At 52.0% G+C, this 18342-nt stretch overlaps 1 long non-coding RNA gene across 1 annotated transcript; it reads right to left on the bottom strand.

Annotated features, from left to right (window-relative positions):
* Positions 1–5919: 5919 nt before the first annotated feature.
* Positions 5920–17927, bottom strand: LOC144324036 (uncharacterized). The gene is made up of 3 exons (XR_013389411.1): positions 17788–17927; positions 8706–8851; positions 5920–6346 (listed from the first exon to the last, which is right to left on the bottom strand). It is a non-coding gene; the product is annotated as an uncharacterized LOC144324036 (long non-coding RNA).
* Between the last annotated feature and the right edge of the window lie 415 nt (positions 17928–18342).

The raw sequence follows: 18342 nt of genomic DNA, 5'->3' as shown, positions 1-18342 counted from the left end.
TAAAAGTGGCCCTATCTACACCATGTGACCATCTGGCCCCAGACCCCAACAAAATCACAGGCAAATGGAATCAGGAGCTTTGACATAAGCAGCAATCTGCTCACTGTCATTCAGCAGTCAGGTTGACTGCATAGAACAGACAACTCCCACAACAATGGCTTAAACAAAACAGGGGATCATCTCTCTCACATAATAAGAACATCAAAGGTTGGAAATTCAGAGCAGTCTAGCATCTGCACGATGGTAGCCGGGTCCCAGGCTCGTTCTAGCTTTCTCCTCTGCTATCGTAGCGTGAAACTTTTAAATTCATGATCACAAAATAGTTGCCAGAGTCACCACCATCACACCTGCAGACCAGGCAAGAAGGAGGCCCAGGGGCTCTTGTGTGCACCCTGGTCTAATGTCTCTCCTTTTTATGGAGATTTCGTGAAAGCCCAATCCAACATCTGCTTATATCTCATTGTCCAGAACAGCATTGTGTGGCTACTCCTAGCTTTAAATGAGGCCCCAAAAATGTAGTAATTGCCAACCCCCCAAAACTTCAAGATTCTGATTAGTAAAGAAGGGGAGGAGAGGGAGAGTTAGGAATGGGCAGCCCCCCATCACTCATTCCTAACACCAGTGTTCCCTTCAGTGGTGCGAGCCTGGTGGTTTCCACGGTCTGCCTCCACTCTCCCCTATCACCTCTCTCTGTCCTTTTCAGTTCCCTGAGATGATAATCCCTTTTGCACAGAGAGACAAAACATTACTATCTCCCCCTAACTCAACCTTCCAATCCTACAGTCCCAGCTCAATAAATGCATATTTTCAAATAGAAAAAGAAATGACTCACTATTAACTATATACAGATGGTCTCTGACTTACAGTGGGTTCAGCTCACGTTGTTTTGTTTTGTTTTGTTTTGTTTTGTTTTGTTTTTACTTTATGATGGTGCAAAAGTGATACACATTCAGTAGAAACAAAACTTTGAATATGGAATTTCGACCTTTTTCCCAGGCTAGCGATATGCCATCCAACCCTCTCCCGTGGTGCTGGGCGGCAGCAGCCACAGCTCCCAGTCAGCCTCGCGATCGCCAAAGTCAACAGGGTCAACCTTCCGTCTGCTCTGCACCCCTGCAACCATCCTGCATCTCACTCACAGTACAGTATCCAATCAATTACATGAGATATGCAACACTTTATTATAAGAGAGAATTTGTGTTAGGTGACTTTGCCTGACCATAGGCTAATGTAAGTGTTCTGAACATGTGTAAGGTAGGCTGGGCTAAGCTATCATATTCCGTAGGCCAAGTGTGTTCAATACATTTTTGACATCCTATTTTCAACTTACGATGGGTTTATCAGGACGTAAGTCCAGGAAGATTATATGCCTTCCCATTTGTATGCCTCCCATTACTCAGCTTGAACCACTATTCTAACCAAGTACTGTCATTTTACATTTCAAAAGTTCACACAGTAACTCCTTAACTCAGTAGGTCATAAATCTGGAAGTACCTAATCCATTGACTTTGGAGCAGGGGTGTCCTAATGAATTGTGAGACTTTGATCCCTTTGTGATGCTTTAGAGTTTACACAAGCTCCTTCAGTCACATTATCTCACTCGGTCTTTTAAATAACTCTTTTAAGTAAGTAGGCCTGCTGTAATTATGCTTTTTTTTTTTTTTAACAGATGATGAAATGGGGACTAAGTGAAGGTACATGACTTGCCCAAAGGCATGCAATGAGTATTTACACTGGAACTTAAGTGGAGGTCTTTGGACTTCAAATTTGGGCCTTTCTAATGCAGTGCTGCCCAATGGAAATAGGTCACGTGCTGCATGTGTAATTTTACATTTTCTAGTATTCTCTTTTAAAAAGTAAAAAGAAACAATGAAATTGATTTGAGTAATAAAATTTTATTTAACTCAAAATATTGTAGTTTCAACATGTAATCACGATAAAAGCTATTAGCCAGATATTTTACATTCCCACCCTCTCCCCCACCCCCTTTCTTTTTTTTTTTTTTTTTTTGGTCTTTGGAATTCAGTGTGCTTATTACATTTTCAGTACATCCTGGTTTAGACTAACCACATTTCAGGTGCACAAAGCCACACATGGCCAGTGGCCACCGTGTTGGAAAGGTCAGCTCTAATGTTGAAGGGCCCATTTAAATTTAAAATTAAGCTCTGAGGAACGCCTGGGTGGTTCAGCGGTTGAGCGTCTGCTTTCCGCTCAGGACTTAATCCTGGAGTTCCAGGGTCGAGTCCTGCATCGGGCTCCAGCACAGAGCCTTCTCCCTCTGCCTGTGTCTCTGCCTCTCTCTGTGTCTCTCATGGATAAGTAAATAAAATCTTTTTAAAAATAAAATTAAGCTCTGAAATTTCAGATTTTGTGACCAACAGTCCTAGAAATCATCTAAAATAGTTATGTGTTATCAATAGTTACATTCTTGCAGTAAAGAATTTTGTCTCCAGCAACAGCCCAGATGGAAAACGGGCTTTGCAGAGATCCATCGCAAGGCACCACTGCCATCTGGTGGCAGCCTCCTGAATTGCAAGCAAATTCCCCCAAGATGAAGGCTTCCAGATTCTAGAAATGTGTTTTTCAAAGCATGTTCTTCTGACTGCCTCTGATTTTCCACAGGAGTTTATTTAAAATGCACCCTGCTGAGCCCTCACTGACTCAGACCCCAAACACCCACATTTTTAATAAATTTCCTGAGTGGTCACCGTGCATTCTAAAACTTGAGAGTCCTTCATCTAAAGAACATGCCTACACAACACAACCATAGAACATTCAGAGGCAGCATATGTCAGAAGGAGACTCATTTTTCCAAGACGCTGCTCTGGCATTTTGGGGACCTCTCCTTTCTCTTCATAGTCTGCTGGGTTCTATGGAGTTGTATGTTGTTCCTAAATAAAATAAATAAATAAAACCTACCTGTCCTGCCCACCCTACCTGCCCAACACACATGGAAAGCTGAAAATAATCCATAATCCAGTCACTTTTAAAAGACCAAAAGAAAAAAGTTTAGATGCCATCTCACCCTGCCCCACACAACCTTGTTCACAAATACGATTATCTCAAGGTCACAGCTGAGTCAGCCTCTGCTGGACCCTTCCCCCTGCTCCCTCCACACCCTGCGGTCCAGCTCACGGGCCTCCCCAGGCTCTGAGACCTTGCAGTGCTGTTCCCACCGTCTGGAACAGCACTCCACATCCTCCCTGCCCAATGACAACTCATCCCTCCGGAGGTAGCCCAGGGGTCATGTACTCAGGAACGCCTCCTGGGCCCCCCCTAGGCTGGGCTAGGTGCCACCATTTCTCATCCTAAAGGCCCCTTTATGGTGGATTGTCTGCAGGTCTGACCTCCCCACACAACTCTATGCTCCTAAAGGGCAAGAGTGTGTCTCGTTTCTCTGTATCTCCACACCCTAGAAAAACCCACCACAAAGTGGGGCATTTGGAAATATTTGCTGAGTGAATAAATGTTTTTTGAGGCACCGAGTAGTCATTACTTCACTTTGAAATAACAATAGTGCCCCTGAGTCTGGAAGGGACGAACAAGGCAGCCCTCCCGCCCCCGGAGGGGCATTTTGCAGGCATCTTCCGAAGCCATGGCACCCGCACCTGACAGCGGTTACTGTGGGACTTGGGGCCCGTGACAAACTGGGCAAGAGACTGTGGGAGGGGCTGTGACAGGACACCCGCGAGGGGAGGGGGCGGGGAGGGGGGCGGGAGAGGGCAGGAGCACAGCAACCTGGGAATGTCCTCACGGCCTCCCAGGAAGGGAGCCATTTCCCCAGAGGACAGGCCTGTCACATCTCGCCCCGCTAATCTGACAGAAGCCAGCTGCCTCGCGGGGCCTGCCCGGGAAGGCGTGTTCAGGCTGAGAACCTCGGCTTGCTGTTTGCCCCCAGGGACGGGCCACGGGAGGGGGGTAATTGACTTGTCTCCCAAATTTATTTATTAATTCCTAGCTACCCCATTTGATGTGGTTTCCAGGAGGCACACCGTGGCCATCTGCCCCCCCAGCCCAGCGGGAACATTCTACACTTGCACTGCGGGGCCCCGGGGCCGTGGCGGCGGCCTGGAAGGGGTGCCCACCGTGCAGGCCAACAGCCCGCTGGGGAGCGGGCTCAGGTCCCAGAGGGGGTGAGCTCAGGAGGCCCCGGGGCAGCTCGTCCCTGCCACCTCCCGGGACGATCCAGGGCACAGATCGGGACAAGTCCCATCTTTCTGCTTCAGCTTCCCAGGGGGGGCAAGAAGGAACCAGTGACTGCTGCTGGAGCTCCCGAAGGCTGTGCCAGAAGGTGGAATGTGACTGCCACTACCGGAGGGGGCCCCAAACCCGCAGGAGCTCGAACACGGGGGTGCTCCACACGGGCAGCACGGTCCACCTCTAAGTGCTCACCTCAAGCCACCGAGACAGTCAACGTCATGCTTTCCTGACTGTCCATGTTGCCAGCAACGAGCACGAATGAGTTATAACCAGAGAAGCACTCAAATGAGCAAAAGGTGGGAAGTGTATGGCCCAGAGACGGAGCACGGGCCTAAGCTTGCGTCCTGCAGGAGGCAAGTCCTTGAGGCTGAATCCCGACAAGCAGGGAGGTTACAGGGTAGAAGCAGGAAGGGGGTCCTCCACCCACCTTGGGCCCGGGCAGGAAGGAGCCCCTCGCGTGAGGGAGAGGGTGAGGCCTTCAGGGTAGGAGGTAGGGTTGCTGGCTTGGTCGAGCACAGCCACAGACAGCAGCCGAAGGAATGGGAGTCAGGTCCCCATGAGTCTCCACCTCCTTCTAACCCACATTTAGCCTTCGTAGAATGGGCACAATGTCTGGGTAGCTGGTGTGCTGGAAGCTGGGTGGTTCCCAATCCCCAGACCCTAAGGAGACCCTAAGTGACAGACCAGCAGGAGGGGAGTTGACTGCAAAGGCCAGGCATCTTTGACACTCCTCATACGAGGTGACCCCGGTCCTAGGAATACATATGCAGGTACAGCCCAGACAAGGCTTTGAGCCAAGGGTACGGCCTGGGCCAGCAGACCCCAATCACAAGGAGACAGGGACGGCTGCACCAGGGAGGCACAGTCCCGGCAGGACCCGCAGCCAGCGGCCCTGGCCCCTCACCAACTGCTGGTGCCCTCCACCCTTCAGAGAAGGTGCTAATGAACAAGAAAATGTTCAAAGGTCTCAACATGGGCAGCAAGCCAGGGTGCTGGGAGTCTGAGATACAGATGTACACGCAGAGGTGCCTGCCATTTGAGCTGTAGGAGAACTGGCCCTAATCCCATTGGGGGATTTGCCTACATGTCTTTGTCTTTGGGCACTGCTTCCACTGAACAGGTCAGTGGGCAGAAAGCTTCGCTGCGCACATTCTGGGCCCCACTTCCACATGGACAGGCTCAGAGCCCGGAATCCACCCTTTCCTCTGCTCCCTCACCAAAGGAGTGCTCGCACAAGACCAATATGCATGGAACAATGTCACTGAACTTTGGGGGATTGGAGAGCTTTAGCATCACCTGTGGCTCTGTCACCTGCTGCCTTTAAAGCCTCCAGTTTTCTCATTTTCCAGTCCCATCCATAGAAAATTGGTGTCACAGACTACATTTTTCTCCCTCCATGCCAACTCTGCTCCCTGCTTCTCTTTCCACCTTCAAAGACTCACTCTCCTGCTTGCTCACTTGCTCCTCGCTCGCTGGGCTAACCCACAGGCTGGGCCCCCTCCTCCAGGCCTGCCCCTCAGCCCCAGGGAAACAGTAGCAGAAGCTCTGAGCCTGCCTCCTCACACACCCACACCCGCAGACCCCACAATCCACTCCTGGAAGGGGGGAAGCTCTGGTCCACCTCCAGCCCCAAGACATTCCCCGGCCCAGACCAAGGGCTCTCTTCTCTTGGCATTCACCTCAAGTGTAAAAACGTAAGGGTCATCAAAACACTCAGCAGGCAGGACAAATCAGACTTTAATGCAACATTTTTAAAAATCAAAAGTGATGCAAGATATCAATGAGGGATGAATGAAATACCAAATTTTTAAATAGAGACAGGATCAGCATTACTGATTTTCCCTTTTGCTCAGGCTCCATCATGGAGGGGCCCAGCGTTGCTCTGATTCTGTCTTGGGATGGAACCATCACAGGCAGGAAGGTGCTCCTCAAAAGTGCCAGGAGGATGCACAGCTCAGAGTGCTCTGAAGAGGACTGCAACCAGCCAAATGATGCATCTTGCCAGAGCTCCAGCAGTTTGAGTGCAGCCGCACCCAGGAGAGTCGGAAGCTTGGGTTCCCTGGTGGGCCCAGAAGACAGCTAGAGCCCTGGAAAGCACAGGCCGAGCTGCCAGAGGAGGGCTGTATACCCCAGCGTGTGTGGGCACCTGGGAAGGGAGAGGCAGAAGGGTAAGGGAGTGGACGTGGAGGCAGACAATCGGGGGTGGGGCAGGGTGGGGAGCCCCCCCAGGCCGGCTCAGGCCATCCTAACTGTGCAACTCAGCCTTGGCCGGGCCTGGTAAGATCCCGAGTGCTCATGTCAAATGCCAATGCCGCCTCCCTTTCCCCACAGAGCCCCTGAGATGCCTCAAGGAAAGGACAACTGGCTCCGGAAACCCCCTTATAGAAGAAACTGAACAGGCCATCAGTCCAGGGGACCCTGGCCAAGGAGCCCCACGGTCTGGCCCGTGAGTGTAGGAGCTCAGATCCTGACCCACATGATTCATCCGGCCTCTGGCTCCTGCAGGCATAGCCGGTCACTGGGGATCCTGACATCATGCGTGCCAGAGAGGTTTACTGTTTCCAGCTTGGAAAAATCCAAACTAGCTGAGAGTGCTGACTCCCCAAAATTGAAGTCCCCTTCACCTCCGGAAGGGAAGCCTGTGTCTGCTTGGCCAGAGTAGAGAAAGGGCTGCACTCCTGCCCTATCACCCCAGGACCTTCCCAAGGGCAGGAGCCGCCCCTGCTTGCAGGCCAGGGCCATTTTCCAGGGATGTTCTCCATGCTTTACCTCATAAATGCAGGAAGCACTGAGCTCAGAATGGGTGAAGGAGGCTGTGGTTCCAGCCTGCAGAGGCCAAGAAGAGGGACAAGGTGGGGTCACGGCCCTAGCCCCAGCCATGCACTGCCAAGTTTGCTCCAGGTATGTGGGGCGGGGTGGGAGTGACAGCTAAGCCAGTGTCTACACACTGGAGAGGCCTGAGCTTCTAGTGAGGACAGGTTTAGCTGGCTATGGCTGCCATTCCCGGAATTCTCTTTGCACCAGAGGCTTGAGCCATACCCACATTCACATTTATTCACTCAACAAACAGACACTCACTATATGCCAGGGTCTGGGCCCACGCAGACGAGGCTGTGTGTACATGCTGGCTTGTACAGACACAGACCACACTGTGCACATGCACAGGCTGGGTGGTATCCTGCGCCCCCTCACAAGGACCGAACAGAGATCACACTAATGGGGCATTCACACACTCACCTAGGCTGTTCACACTCAAGGGCTCCCTCTCTCTCCCCTTTGGAGTAACACCGGCTTCCAGTGACAGAAGCTATTTGTCGGTGCCAGCGGATGACATACCCAGAGGCTCAGTTCAGAGGCCAGGGCCACTCTGGGTAGGATGACAAAGGAGGGGCTGGGTCCTGGGCTGGCTTAGGGCCCAGCCTCTGTCTCCCAGGCCCATTTGGTTCCACCGGCCTGTGGGCAAGGAGCCGTCTCAGGCTGACATAGTGTTCTCGGGTCAGGGGGATCCAAAAACAGAAACAAGACCTGAAGAATGTCCAAGTGTGGGACGCCTGGGTGGTTCAGTGGTTGAGTGTCTGCCTTTAGCTCAGGTCATGATCCTGGGGTCTTGGGATTGAGTCTCTCATTGGGCTCCCAATAGGGAGCCTGCTTCTCCCTCTGCCTATGTCTCTGCCTCTCTGTCTCTCATGAATAAAAAAATAAAATCTTAAAAAAAAAAGGAATGTCCAAGTGTCATAAAATTGGAGCAGATTCAGTTCTGCTGCTTCTGCTCTGTAGGCCTCAGCTATTTACACACTCCTAGCCCTTTCCTTCTTCACCCCAAACATCCCTCACCTTCCCCTTTTCTACTCTTGCAGCCTCTGTCCACCCCCAGCAGATGACCTGATCATCTGGCCATTCTCTCTTCCTAAACATCCAGCTTCTTTCATCAGGTCACTCCCTGTCTCAAGAATCTTCCATAGCTCCCCATCACCTGAGGTTGAACTCTGGCCGGCATTCAGACCTAGAGGGGCCAGAGCTGACCTTCCTGTTCATCTACCACTCCTCCCTTCTCAGATGCCTCTGGGCCAGTGTGGGCACTATCATTCCATGAATGTCTTGCCCTTTTCTATCTGTGCATCTTTTGCAAAGTCCTCTCCTTGTCCTGGAATGTCTTTTTTCCCTTCAAAGTCTCACCACCCTTCAGGGTCCATTTGAAACGTCACCTCCTCCAAGAAGACTTCCCTGATGATCAGTCCACAGAGGTGGCTCCTCTCCACCTTCTCTCTCTACTCTATGCTGCCCTGAGCCCCACCCCAGATACACTTTTTACCTTGTTGGAGGATTTGCTCTTCTCTGCTAGATGCCACACTCCCTCAAGGGTAGAACTGGGTTGGGGGGGCGTGGGGCACACAGGTGCAAACTTCCCTGCTTTTTCTCCTGGGAACAGAGCTGGGCACACTTATCCAGAGGCTCTGAGGACAGCACTGAGGGTCTTTCTCACCCCTAGCCCACTCCAACCATACCAGTTTGTGTGATCGTCTGTCTCTGGAATGGCTTGTCTCTGGCCGGCCAAACTCCCTGTTCCAAAGGCAGCCTTTGCTGGCTGGGTGCTTCGCAGCTCCCGATCAGGCCAGGGCCTGCTCCGCTGGGCCGGAACCCGCACACATTCCTTCAGAATTAAACAAGATCTCTTCAGCTCCAGGCTTCCCAGCATAACGATGATCCTATTTCCTTTTGGAAGTAGCTTTTTTGCCCTCCCCAGGGTAACGAGGCTCACTTGGTTCCAAAGGAAAATTCTCTGGTCTCAAGGCAAAGACCTCCACAGCCACAGGGGAGCATGAAGGATCCCATCCAGAATCACTGTGAAACCTGACGCAAGGCCTGAGACTCTACCCTCAACTGCATCAGCCCTGGTGTCCATCCTGCTGAACATCTGGAGTGCACACGTGTGAGCAGATACAAACACGCATAGACATACACACAAACACGCATGCACAGACACAGCACATGGGCAAACACAACACAGATGTAAACATACAAACACCCATGAACACACACTATTGCCAGACACAAACATGTGTGTCGACATATACCCACAAAAAACACGCATGTGAGAACATATATGCACCACACGTGTACACATGGAAACACAGACAGATGTGCACACACGCATGTAAATACAGACCTGCATAGACACAAGCATACAGGGACAAACACACACATGTATCCCCCTGTGTCACCCCAATGGCCCCAGAGGTGGGCTGGGTAGGCGGGCCACCCTCACAAAGCTGAATCTCTGGCAAAAGCCCATCTCTCCTCTTCTCAGAGCAGCATCAGGAAAGGGCAAAAACATGATCTGAGGCATGGTGAGATCATTTCCACCTTCCAACAGCCTTGGCCCAAGAGATAGAGTGTCTGTTAGCAATGACAAAGAAGAGTCCAATCACACACTCCCACTATGGCCGAGTGCAGTGACGGAAGCAGACCCAGGAGGGAGGGTGGGAAGGAGAGGAGAGGCTTGGGCTGCCACTCATCTCTGGGCTTCTGGAACATGGAGACACAACTGCCCATGTCTGCTGGTTGGATAGCAATGAGAGCAGAGCATCAAAGTCTCCCGCGCCTCCAGAATGTGCTCAATACTTGGATGTCAGTCTTGGAGCTGAGAATGTTGGGGTGCTGCCTCCTTGGACAGTAGGTAGGGAGGCAGAACCAGAACTAGAGGAGAGGTCAGAGGACCCTCTCATCTACAACCCTGAAGCCCTGCCAGGCCAGTGAGGGGCCAGGGCACAGGGCAGCAGTGACACGCTCAGGCAGCATGATCACACTTATAATGTAGGCTCTGTCTATGCAGAACCAAGCAAACGGCCTTACTCTCAGCTTTGGAATCCGATGGGCCTGGGTCCCAATCTTGCTCTGCCACTTATTGGCCATGAGATTTGGGGCAAGCCCTTGGCCTTTGTTTGCACATCCACAAAAAACGGATAATAGAATCCAGCTCACAGGAGAGCTATGGGGATAGAGTGTGGTGGTCTGGGGAAGAGAGACAGGCTCAGGCATGTGTTTGAACCTCATTTGATTGAATCAGACCTGAATTTGGAGATCTCAGGAACCCAGATGGCCCTGTGCACAAGGCAATGAGATAGAGCTCTCTAACAGAAGGAGGGGGCGTCCAAAAGCCTAAGGGCAGTGAGGAGGATTGGGGGGTCTTGCCAGCTTTGGCCACAAGACTGTTCCTGGATGGTGAGAACAAGGATACTTAAGACCACCCCCATATTTCCTCCACACACTGAGTAGGCACTGAGAGTCATTTCCTTCAATGTTTGAAGGAACACGGTCATTACAAGATCAAGAGAAGCCATAGCCTCATGACCGGCCTTGTCTATAAGGCTGTTGGAGTCACAAGATCTCCCTCCTTAAACATAGTCCACAGAACCATGATGGTCCCATGACCCTGTTCAGACTCGATATGGCCAACCAAGGTCACACGGCTCCTCCAAGCCAGCCCGGAACGCTGGACAGTCATGTGACCCGGCCACTGCCAGTCCAAAAACATGTGCTGGTGTAGAAAAAGGCACTCCTTCAATATTTCCATTTGTCAGGAAATTACTGTAATATACATAAAGTGTTAGAATAAGCACTTTACTGCCATCTGCAGGAAATCTGCCATAAGAATTGCACACTGCCCACCTGTGGAGTCAACAAAATTGTTATAAAAACATGAAAAAGATGTCCAAATAATAACAGTATCTATGATATGAAAAGTACTCCCATAGGTGTGGTGCCCTCGAGCAATCCTGCTTATGGTCTCCATCACCCCCAGTATGGGCTGAACTGGGTGCCCCCCAAAATCCATGCACTGAAGTCTTAACTTCCAGTATTTCCGAATGTGATTGTATTTAGAGATTGGGTCTTTATTTTTTTTAAGATTTTATTTATTTATTCATGAGAGAGAGAGACAGGGAGGCAGAGGCAGAAGCAGGCTCCCTGCAAGTAGCTCGATGTGGGGCTCGATCCCAGATCCCAGGTCACACCCTGAGAGGAAGGCAGATGCTCAACTGCTGAGCCACCCAGGCATCCCCTTTATTATTTATTTTATTTTATTTTATTTTATTTTATTTATTCGTGAGAGACACAGAGAGGCAGAGACATAAGCAGAAGGAGAAGCAGGCTCCCTGAGGGGAGCCCAATGTGGGACACAATCCTGGGACCGGGACCACGCCCTGAGCCAAAGGCAGGCACTCAGCCACTGTGCCACCGAGGGGGCCCCGAGATTGGGTCTTTAAAGAAGTGATTCAAGTAAAAGGAGGCCGTTAGATGAGCCCTAATCCGATCTGACTGGTGTCCTTACAGGGAGAGGAGATTCAGACACACACGGAGACACCAGGGGGGCGTGCACAGAGGGATGACCATGCAAAGAGGTAGCAAGAGGGCGGCCACCTGCGAGCCAAGGAGAGAGGCCTCAGAGGAAACCAACTCTGCTGGCACTTTGATCTTGAACTTCCAGCCTCCAAAACCCTGAGAAGATACATTTGCCTTTTGAGCCACGGGGTCAGGGGCGGCCAGAGCTAACACAGTGGGGGTCCTTACCTACTGCAAATGCCCCATGCCCCCATCCCCGAGACAGACTTGGGGTCTCTCTCAAAACAAACCCCTCAGGGTGGGGGGCAGTCCAGGCCCTGAAAATGCAGACTAACAGACCCCGCTCTGCACTCAGCAGCATCACACCTCCAGCTGGCTGGAGAAGCACCCCCACCTGGGCTACAGCCCTCCAGGAATCCTGGCGCAGGATGAAACATGCAGGGCCCTCCAGGGACAGCAGCTGCCACCCACCCAACACCAAACAAAGGCCCCGAGAAAGATCTGCCTGGTGCCTCTGAGCTGGGCCTCGTGGGGGCAGGTCGGGCTGCCCTCTGCCCCCGCAAGGAGGGCCTGGCGCACAAGGAGGCCCTCTGTTCTGTGGCGGGAGAGGCCCGAGGCCCGAGGCGGGGCTGACGGGAGCAGTGCCCACCCCTCCGCACCTTCTCCATCCCGGGGAGAGGATGGGAGCCTCGGGCAGGCATCAGGGAAGGGCCTGGGTCTGTGTTAGCCCCAGCAAGCCCCACGGTTCTTTTAGGAGCTCCCAAAAAAGGAGGCATGTCTTTTAAAATCAGAATAAATAGAATAATAATTAATATAATAATGAATTATAATAATAATGAATCCAGCCTGGGTTATATTCACCTTTAGACCAGCACAATCATAAAGCATAATTCAAAATTTCTTTATGGAGGAGGAGTCTCACAGAAGCAAAAGTACATCGCTCCCCAAAAGTCGTAATGCAGCCCTGGGAGCTCTGGGTGTTGTGGGGGGTCTGAACTGGAGCAGGAGCTCACAGCCCCTGTCCTTCTCAAGGGTCTACAGGGAAAGCCCCTCAGGACAGATTGTCCCCCCTCCCCCTCTGCATTCTCCAGGGCTCGCACATCCACAGGTTTCAAGCCAGGTGACAAAACCCACACTGGAGACAGCTGGGCCAGGCTAGGGTGGTCAGGGCAGACAGGAGGGTGGGCCTCGAGCCCCAGTGAGCACTGTGCAAAGAGTCTCCCCTGGGTGCGTCTTGGTGGGAGACATTTGTCCCTGCGGGGCACACCGGCCTCTGCCGCCCAGGCCAGGGGTGCGCTCAGCTGGTTGCAGCTGTTTCTCCGGTGCTGGAGTTTGGCTCTCAAAATTGATTTATGGGAAACACGAGGCTGCTTGACATCCATTCGCATTCCTCCTCCATGAGGCAGTGGTTTGCGAAGGGAGAGAAGGGCTCTAGCACCCTAAAGGGGCACCTATAGAACTGAGGAGCCCTCGCAGAACTGGAGCTCTCGGCACAGTGAGCACAGCCACCCCTCAGGGGCCTGGCAAGGAGCCTTCCTTGGAGAAATGGCATAATCATGCAAAAGAATGACAGTAGTGACAGTACTGTTGAAAATAAGGGAGCCAGAGTTATACTCATCCACATGCTGGAATCTCATAAACATATTGAGAGGGGGAAAAAAACATATTGTACAAGAATACATATCAGAAAATGACACTATTTATATAAAGCATGCAAAATATCTCTACAAATACTTCCAGAAAACTTGCATATTTAGTGAAAAAGTTAAATTCATGATCATGAAAAATACCAACTATAGGATGGATAGTGGTTACTTCTGCTTGGAGAGGGCGGCCTGCAGTGGAAGGGAGGTGCATTCCTCTAGATTTGTAATTTTATTTCTATTTTATTTCTCCAACTGGCTTGTGGTGACACTGGTGTTCATTATATCACTATTTGTTTTGGTATATCTGAATCATTGTATAATAACAGTATTTTAGGAGAATGAGGCCCAAAGGGGATAGAGGATGAAAGATAAAGTTCTGGCTTCATGTCCAACATGCCCCAAGCATAAAGTCCCCAAAGAGCTTTCCAATGACTTGGTGCCACTTGGAACCACACCCCGTGGAGGAGAAAATGTACCCACAGCCAACCCTGGATCTCACTTCAGTCCTGCATCACCCAGGGATGAGCTTCGTGAGGCACTCATGAGAAACCTCTGGATGCCCCAGAGTGGGGCTCAGGCACTCAGTGGGGTGATAGCAAGCAACCATGAAGCCCCCACTGTGCTTGAGGCCAGGGTGAAGGGATGTACCCCAAGATTCCGTCTGAGTTTACCTATAGACTGATTCTCCCAGAGCACCCAACCCTCACTCACCCTAGACTCTCCCCTCCCTCCAAACAGGCCTCATAGTTAAACCGGGGCCCCCATAACTGTGCTGGTCCAGAACCCAGGCCTGGGCCACAGCTGCAGCCGAAACCTCAAAGCCATACAGAGTGGCCCAGGCTACAGCTTCTCCTACTTCTGCTCCATCTCCTCTGAGAACTTGGAGTCTGGGCCTGGGTCCTGGTCCTTTCCTGCCCTGCAGCAGAACTGACAGCTGGGTGTGGCCTAGCTGACTGTCTCATTCTCTAATAGGCCAGCCTGGCTCCCTGTGACATTGCCAAAGATTTGCATTTTTAAAAAAAAATTTAAACATCCAGAGACACAGAAAGACTTGGAAAGGTGGTCACTGGGAGACAGGTCCCAGTGGCAGGCACCAGCCAGGCTGTAGGAGTTGCTGGGCTGGGAGACAGGCTGCAGTCTCAAGGCCTCAGTAGCCCTTGGCCTATAGTGCCCTCATTGTCCCCTGCCACCAGGAGCCAGGATGAAGTCACAGCAAAAGTGCTCCCTTCCCCCAGGGGTCTCCTGCCTGCTTGTTTTCTGGGTGTGTGACTAGCTCTCTGCTGCCACGGATCTTGCTCATTCATTCCACATATATTAAGCACCCACTACCTTGTGCCTTCCCGGACTCTAGAGAGTCCGTGGTAAAGTGCCATCCTTGCTCTGAAAGACGTGCCAGATTGAGCTACGGTAGCAGCTCCACAGAGTAACTGTCAGAGAACTTGCAGGCTGCCCAGACACTGGAGAACAACCAACCAGACTCTTCTACAGATTGACACCCAGGAGGTGACATCATTGCCCAAGGTCACATTCTAAAGTACCGAGCTGGGGGACGAGCTAGAGGGACGCCTGGATGGCTCAGCAGTCAAGCGTCTGCCTTCAGCTCAGGTCCTGATCCCAGTGTCTGGGATTGAGTCCTGCATCGGGCTCCTTGTGGGGAACTTGTTCCTTCCTCTGCCTATGTCTCTGCCTCTGTCTCTCATGAATAAATAAATAAAATCTTAAAAAATTTTAAAAATAAAGTGCAGAGCTGAGATCTAAGCATTTTCCATGTCATTAGATAGTCCCAGAAGCCCCAGTGACCCTGGGGCCACTATGAGTGTACCTCCTGAGCTCAGTGGTCATCACCAGGCTGTCTGTGGGAACCCAGCTGAGCCCAGAACATGCCCTCCACCTGGGACTACACATGGGGAGATGCCAAGGCCATACAATGCCACATCCCAGGCCAATAGCTGCCCTGCCCCTGCCCTCCCCCTACTTCCAACCTAGGAAAACAGGGCCAAATCCAATGATTCTCCAGCATTCCCTCTCTGGGGAGGCCACATCCTTCACTGCACAAACCAGAAAGCCAGAATGTCCTTGACTTTCCATCTGTCACCTGCCTGGATAAGAAGCCCTGGCTCAGGATAACCATTGCCTCTCCTCCCTGCCCCAGGCTACCCAGAGGCCAGGTCCAGAGGGGTCTTCAATAGGATCAGACTCAGTGAAAGAACAGGGGTCCGTGTCTCTGCCTAGAGAAAAAGTAAACCTGTGCTACCCGAGGACAGCTTAGGCTAAAGCTCTGCTCTCAGCAAACAGGCTGTGTTCGACTTTGAGCAGGAGCCCTCATAGCCACCTGACACAGGCATCCCTGAATTAGTTTGGGACGAGGGCCAGGAAGTCATGGTGCACATCTCCAACATCCAGAATGATGGCTCCACCACATTTCACAACAGCAGAGGTGCACACTGGCCACAGCCAGCCAGCAGATGCTTTTTTGCTTGGCCCACATGACATTTTAGATTGAGGTTTGCTGCCAACATATAAGATTTGGACAGTTCACATCAAAGTCCAGATTTGAAAATAGGAGAATTGGCTTCACTGGGTGGGCATTGCCCTATTGCCACATCTTCCTGCTGAGAAAGGTGTTGCCACCTGGGATGGAACATGCACTGTCGGGTAGGTGGCTGCGGTGCCCACCCCTCCCCCTGCTTCCCAACCCCGAGGCCCAGGGCCCTCTGACCACGGTTCCTGGGCCCTGCCTTTCCTCTCCTTACGTTACCTCCTGGGTCCCTGTGCACACTGGAGTTTGCAAACCCTCATTTGAGGACCTGAGAACAATTTTTCTAGTGGGATAAGACGGCGCTGTGATGTGTATGTTCCCGGGACAGCCCATCCCTGGCCCGCAGGAGCCAAGGTGGAAGATGCCAGCCCAAGAGGGATAGAAGAGCCACGGCAGGAAAGACGGCTTTGCTGTACAAACTTCAGTGGTGGGGGACAGAGAGGCTCTGGGAGCTGCATAGACAGCTGTGCTGGGAGGGGAGGCAGCCCTCAAACCAGTGGGTGCTGTGCGCCCGCATTTTCCTTTGCAGATTCTACAGCAAGCCTCTTTTCCCTAATACAAGATCATCCCCTCTGTCCTTTTTTTTCCTTTTAAGATTTTATTTATTCATGAGAGTCACAGAGAGAGGCAGAGACATAGGCAGAGGGACAAGCAGGCTCCCTGCAGGGAGCCCGATGCGGAACTCGATCCCAGGACCCTGGGATCAGCACCTGAGCTGAAGGCAGACGCTCAACCACTGAGCCACCCGGGCACCCCTTGAAGGAGATGGTTAGATCAAAAAAGTAAATCGGACTGTTCAACTACCTCCACCACCACCCCCTCCCCAGACCTCCAGCTCCCCTCCGTTCAAATTCCCTCCCTGGAAAACCAGAGTGCAGTGTAGACACCCATCTGCGCCTCACCTTCCTCCTACAAGCACGCAGCCCGGCCAAAAGGAAAAGCAGACTCTTGGGTCAAATTCACTCAGGCCATAGGGACACAAAGGTGCCTGTGGATATCACCTCGCCAGAGAAACTGCGCCTCGGGCCTGAGGGTCATCCCATATCACAGCCAGGGGGATGGACGCCAGACAAAATCACCATCGCCACAGCCCCCAGGCCATAAGAAACAGGTTTATGGGAAGAGCATAATTTTCTGTTTCTCTGTATTTATATAAATGTCAACTGACCGACTTATCACTCAGTGGGCACCAAAGATTTAATGAAATCCTACTGGCAGAAAACTCAAAGTTGAGACACTTCAAACTGTGTACTTAATATCTGCCTGCAAATCAGGACAAAGCAGCAGAGACCTGGTGCGAGCTGTGAGAAGACCTCTTGCTTGGGCTCCCCAGCAGCTCCGGCCCCACCATCCTAGTATGGTGTCATTACTGCTGACCTGCCATCGTCCGCCACAACAGCCAGGAGCTTTCCCAGCAGCTGGAGGGATCTGCCTGGAACCTTCTGGACTCTCCCGCCCAGCCCAGGTTGGGTTATTGACCGGTCAGAGGCAGAGTAACAATCTATGGGATGAGAATGAGGACCACAGAGACCGTCACACCCTTCCCCAGCCCGTGGGTGTCCCTTTTGCCTTCTGGCAGCCCCCCCACACCCCAGCTCAGCCTGACCCCTGCCCCCCTGGGCCTTGGTGTACCACACCCCTCCCCCCACCCATTTCTTGGTGCCTTTTCCCAGAAATCAGCTTGTGCGGCAGGAAATGACCTCTCGGCTCCTTTTCTTACAGCGTCCCAAAACAAGCCCACAGAGCAGCCTTTTCCCTCTAAAGGTTGACTGCCAATCCTGAAGGAAAACAGAGTGGGAATGATAAAATGAACAGCCTCGGGAAGGGACCGATGCGCAGCCAGCCGTCGTCTGCAGGTTTATGGCTAACGGGCCTGGCCCGCCAGCACTAATGCTCCTTTTGCCACGAAGCCAATCATCCTCCCTTTTAACCTTCGCCCTCCTCCTCGCCTCCCCCCAACCTCCTCCTCCAGGCCCCTCAACTGCCAACAACCTACTTTCCCAGCTTTGATTTATCTCCACCAGAGGGAATGCAAAGTTAGATCCAGCTCCACCCCAGTACCTTTTGTAAGAGTATCTCAAACCCACGCAGGCAGGGAAGGACAGAGGCCCAAAGATGCACCATCCACATTCTAGAGACAAAGCCAGGGCCCACGCCAGACACCCCAACGCTCTCCCGCACACAGGACAGACCCCTGTACATGTTCGAGGAGACACACCCAAAGCCTGCCCTACATTGAGAACAATTTGAGTTTCTTTTGAGGAAAAACACTCTGCTCCAAAGGAGGCTCCTGACAGGCCATTTTTTTTTTCCAGAGTGGCTGGATAAATTGCTTTTCTGCAAAAATAAACACAAGTGAACTGCATTAGCTGAGCGAGTGACACATTAGTTACAGATGCAAGGCCTGTCAGAACATTGAGGGAACAGCTTTTATTGGGGAAGGGCTGAGAGACTCATAAATAACCAGTTGGCAATCTCGCATAAACATTTGTGCGTTCTCATAAACACCGCCTACCACAGGCGCTGGCCTGGCTGCCAGTGCGGCCTGGAAGAGTCCTCTCCCCCATCCTCAAGGCAGTGAGGTGGCGACCGGTCACAGGCGCCTCTTCTCCCATA

Source organism: Canis aureus, chromosome 11 (assembly GCF_053574225.1).
Source record: "Canis aureus isolate CA01 chromosome 11, VMU_Caureus_v.1.0, whole genome shotgun sequence".
NCBI classification, from domain to species: domain Eukaryota; kingdom Metazoa; phylum Chordata; class Mammalia; order Carnivora; family Canidae; genus Canis; species Canis aureus.
This window is presented reverse-complemented; position numbering and strand designations above follow the sequence as displayed.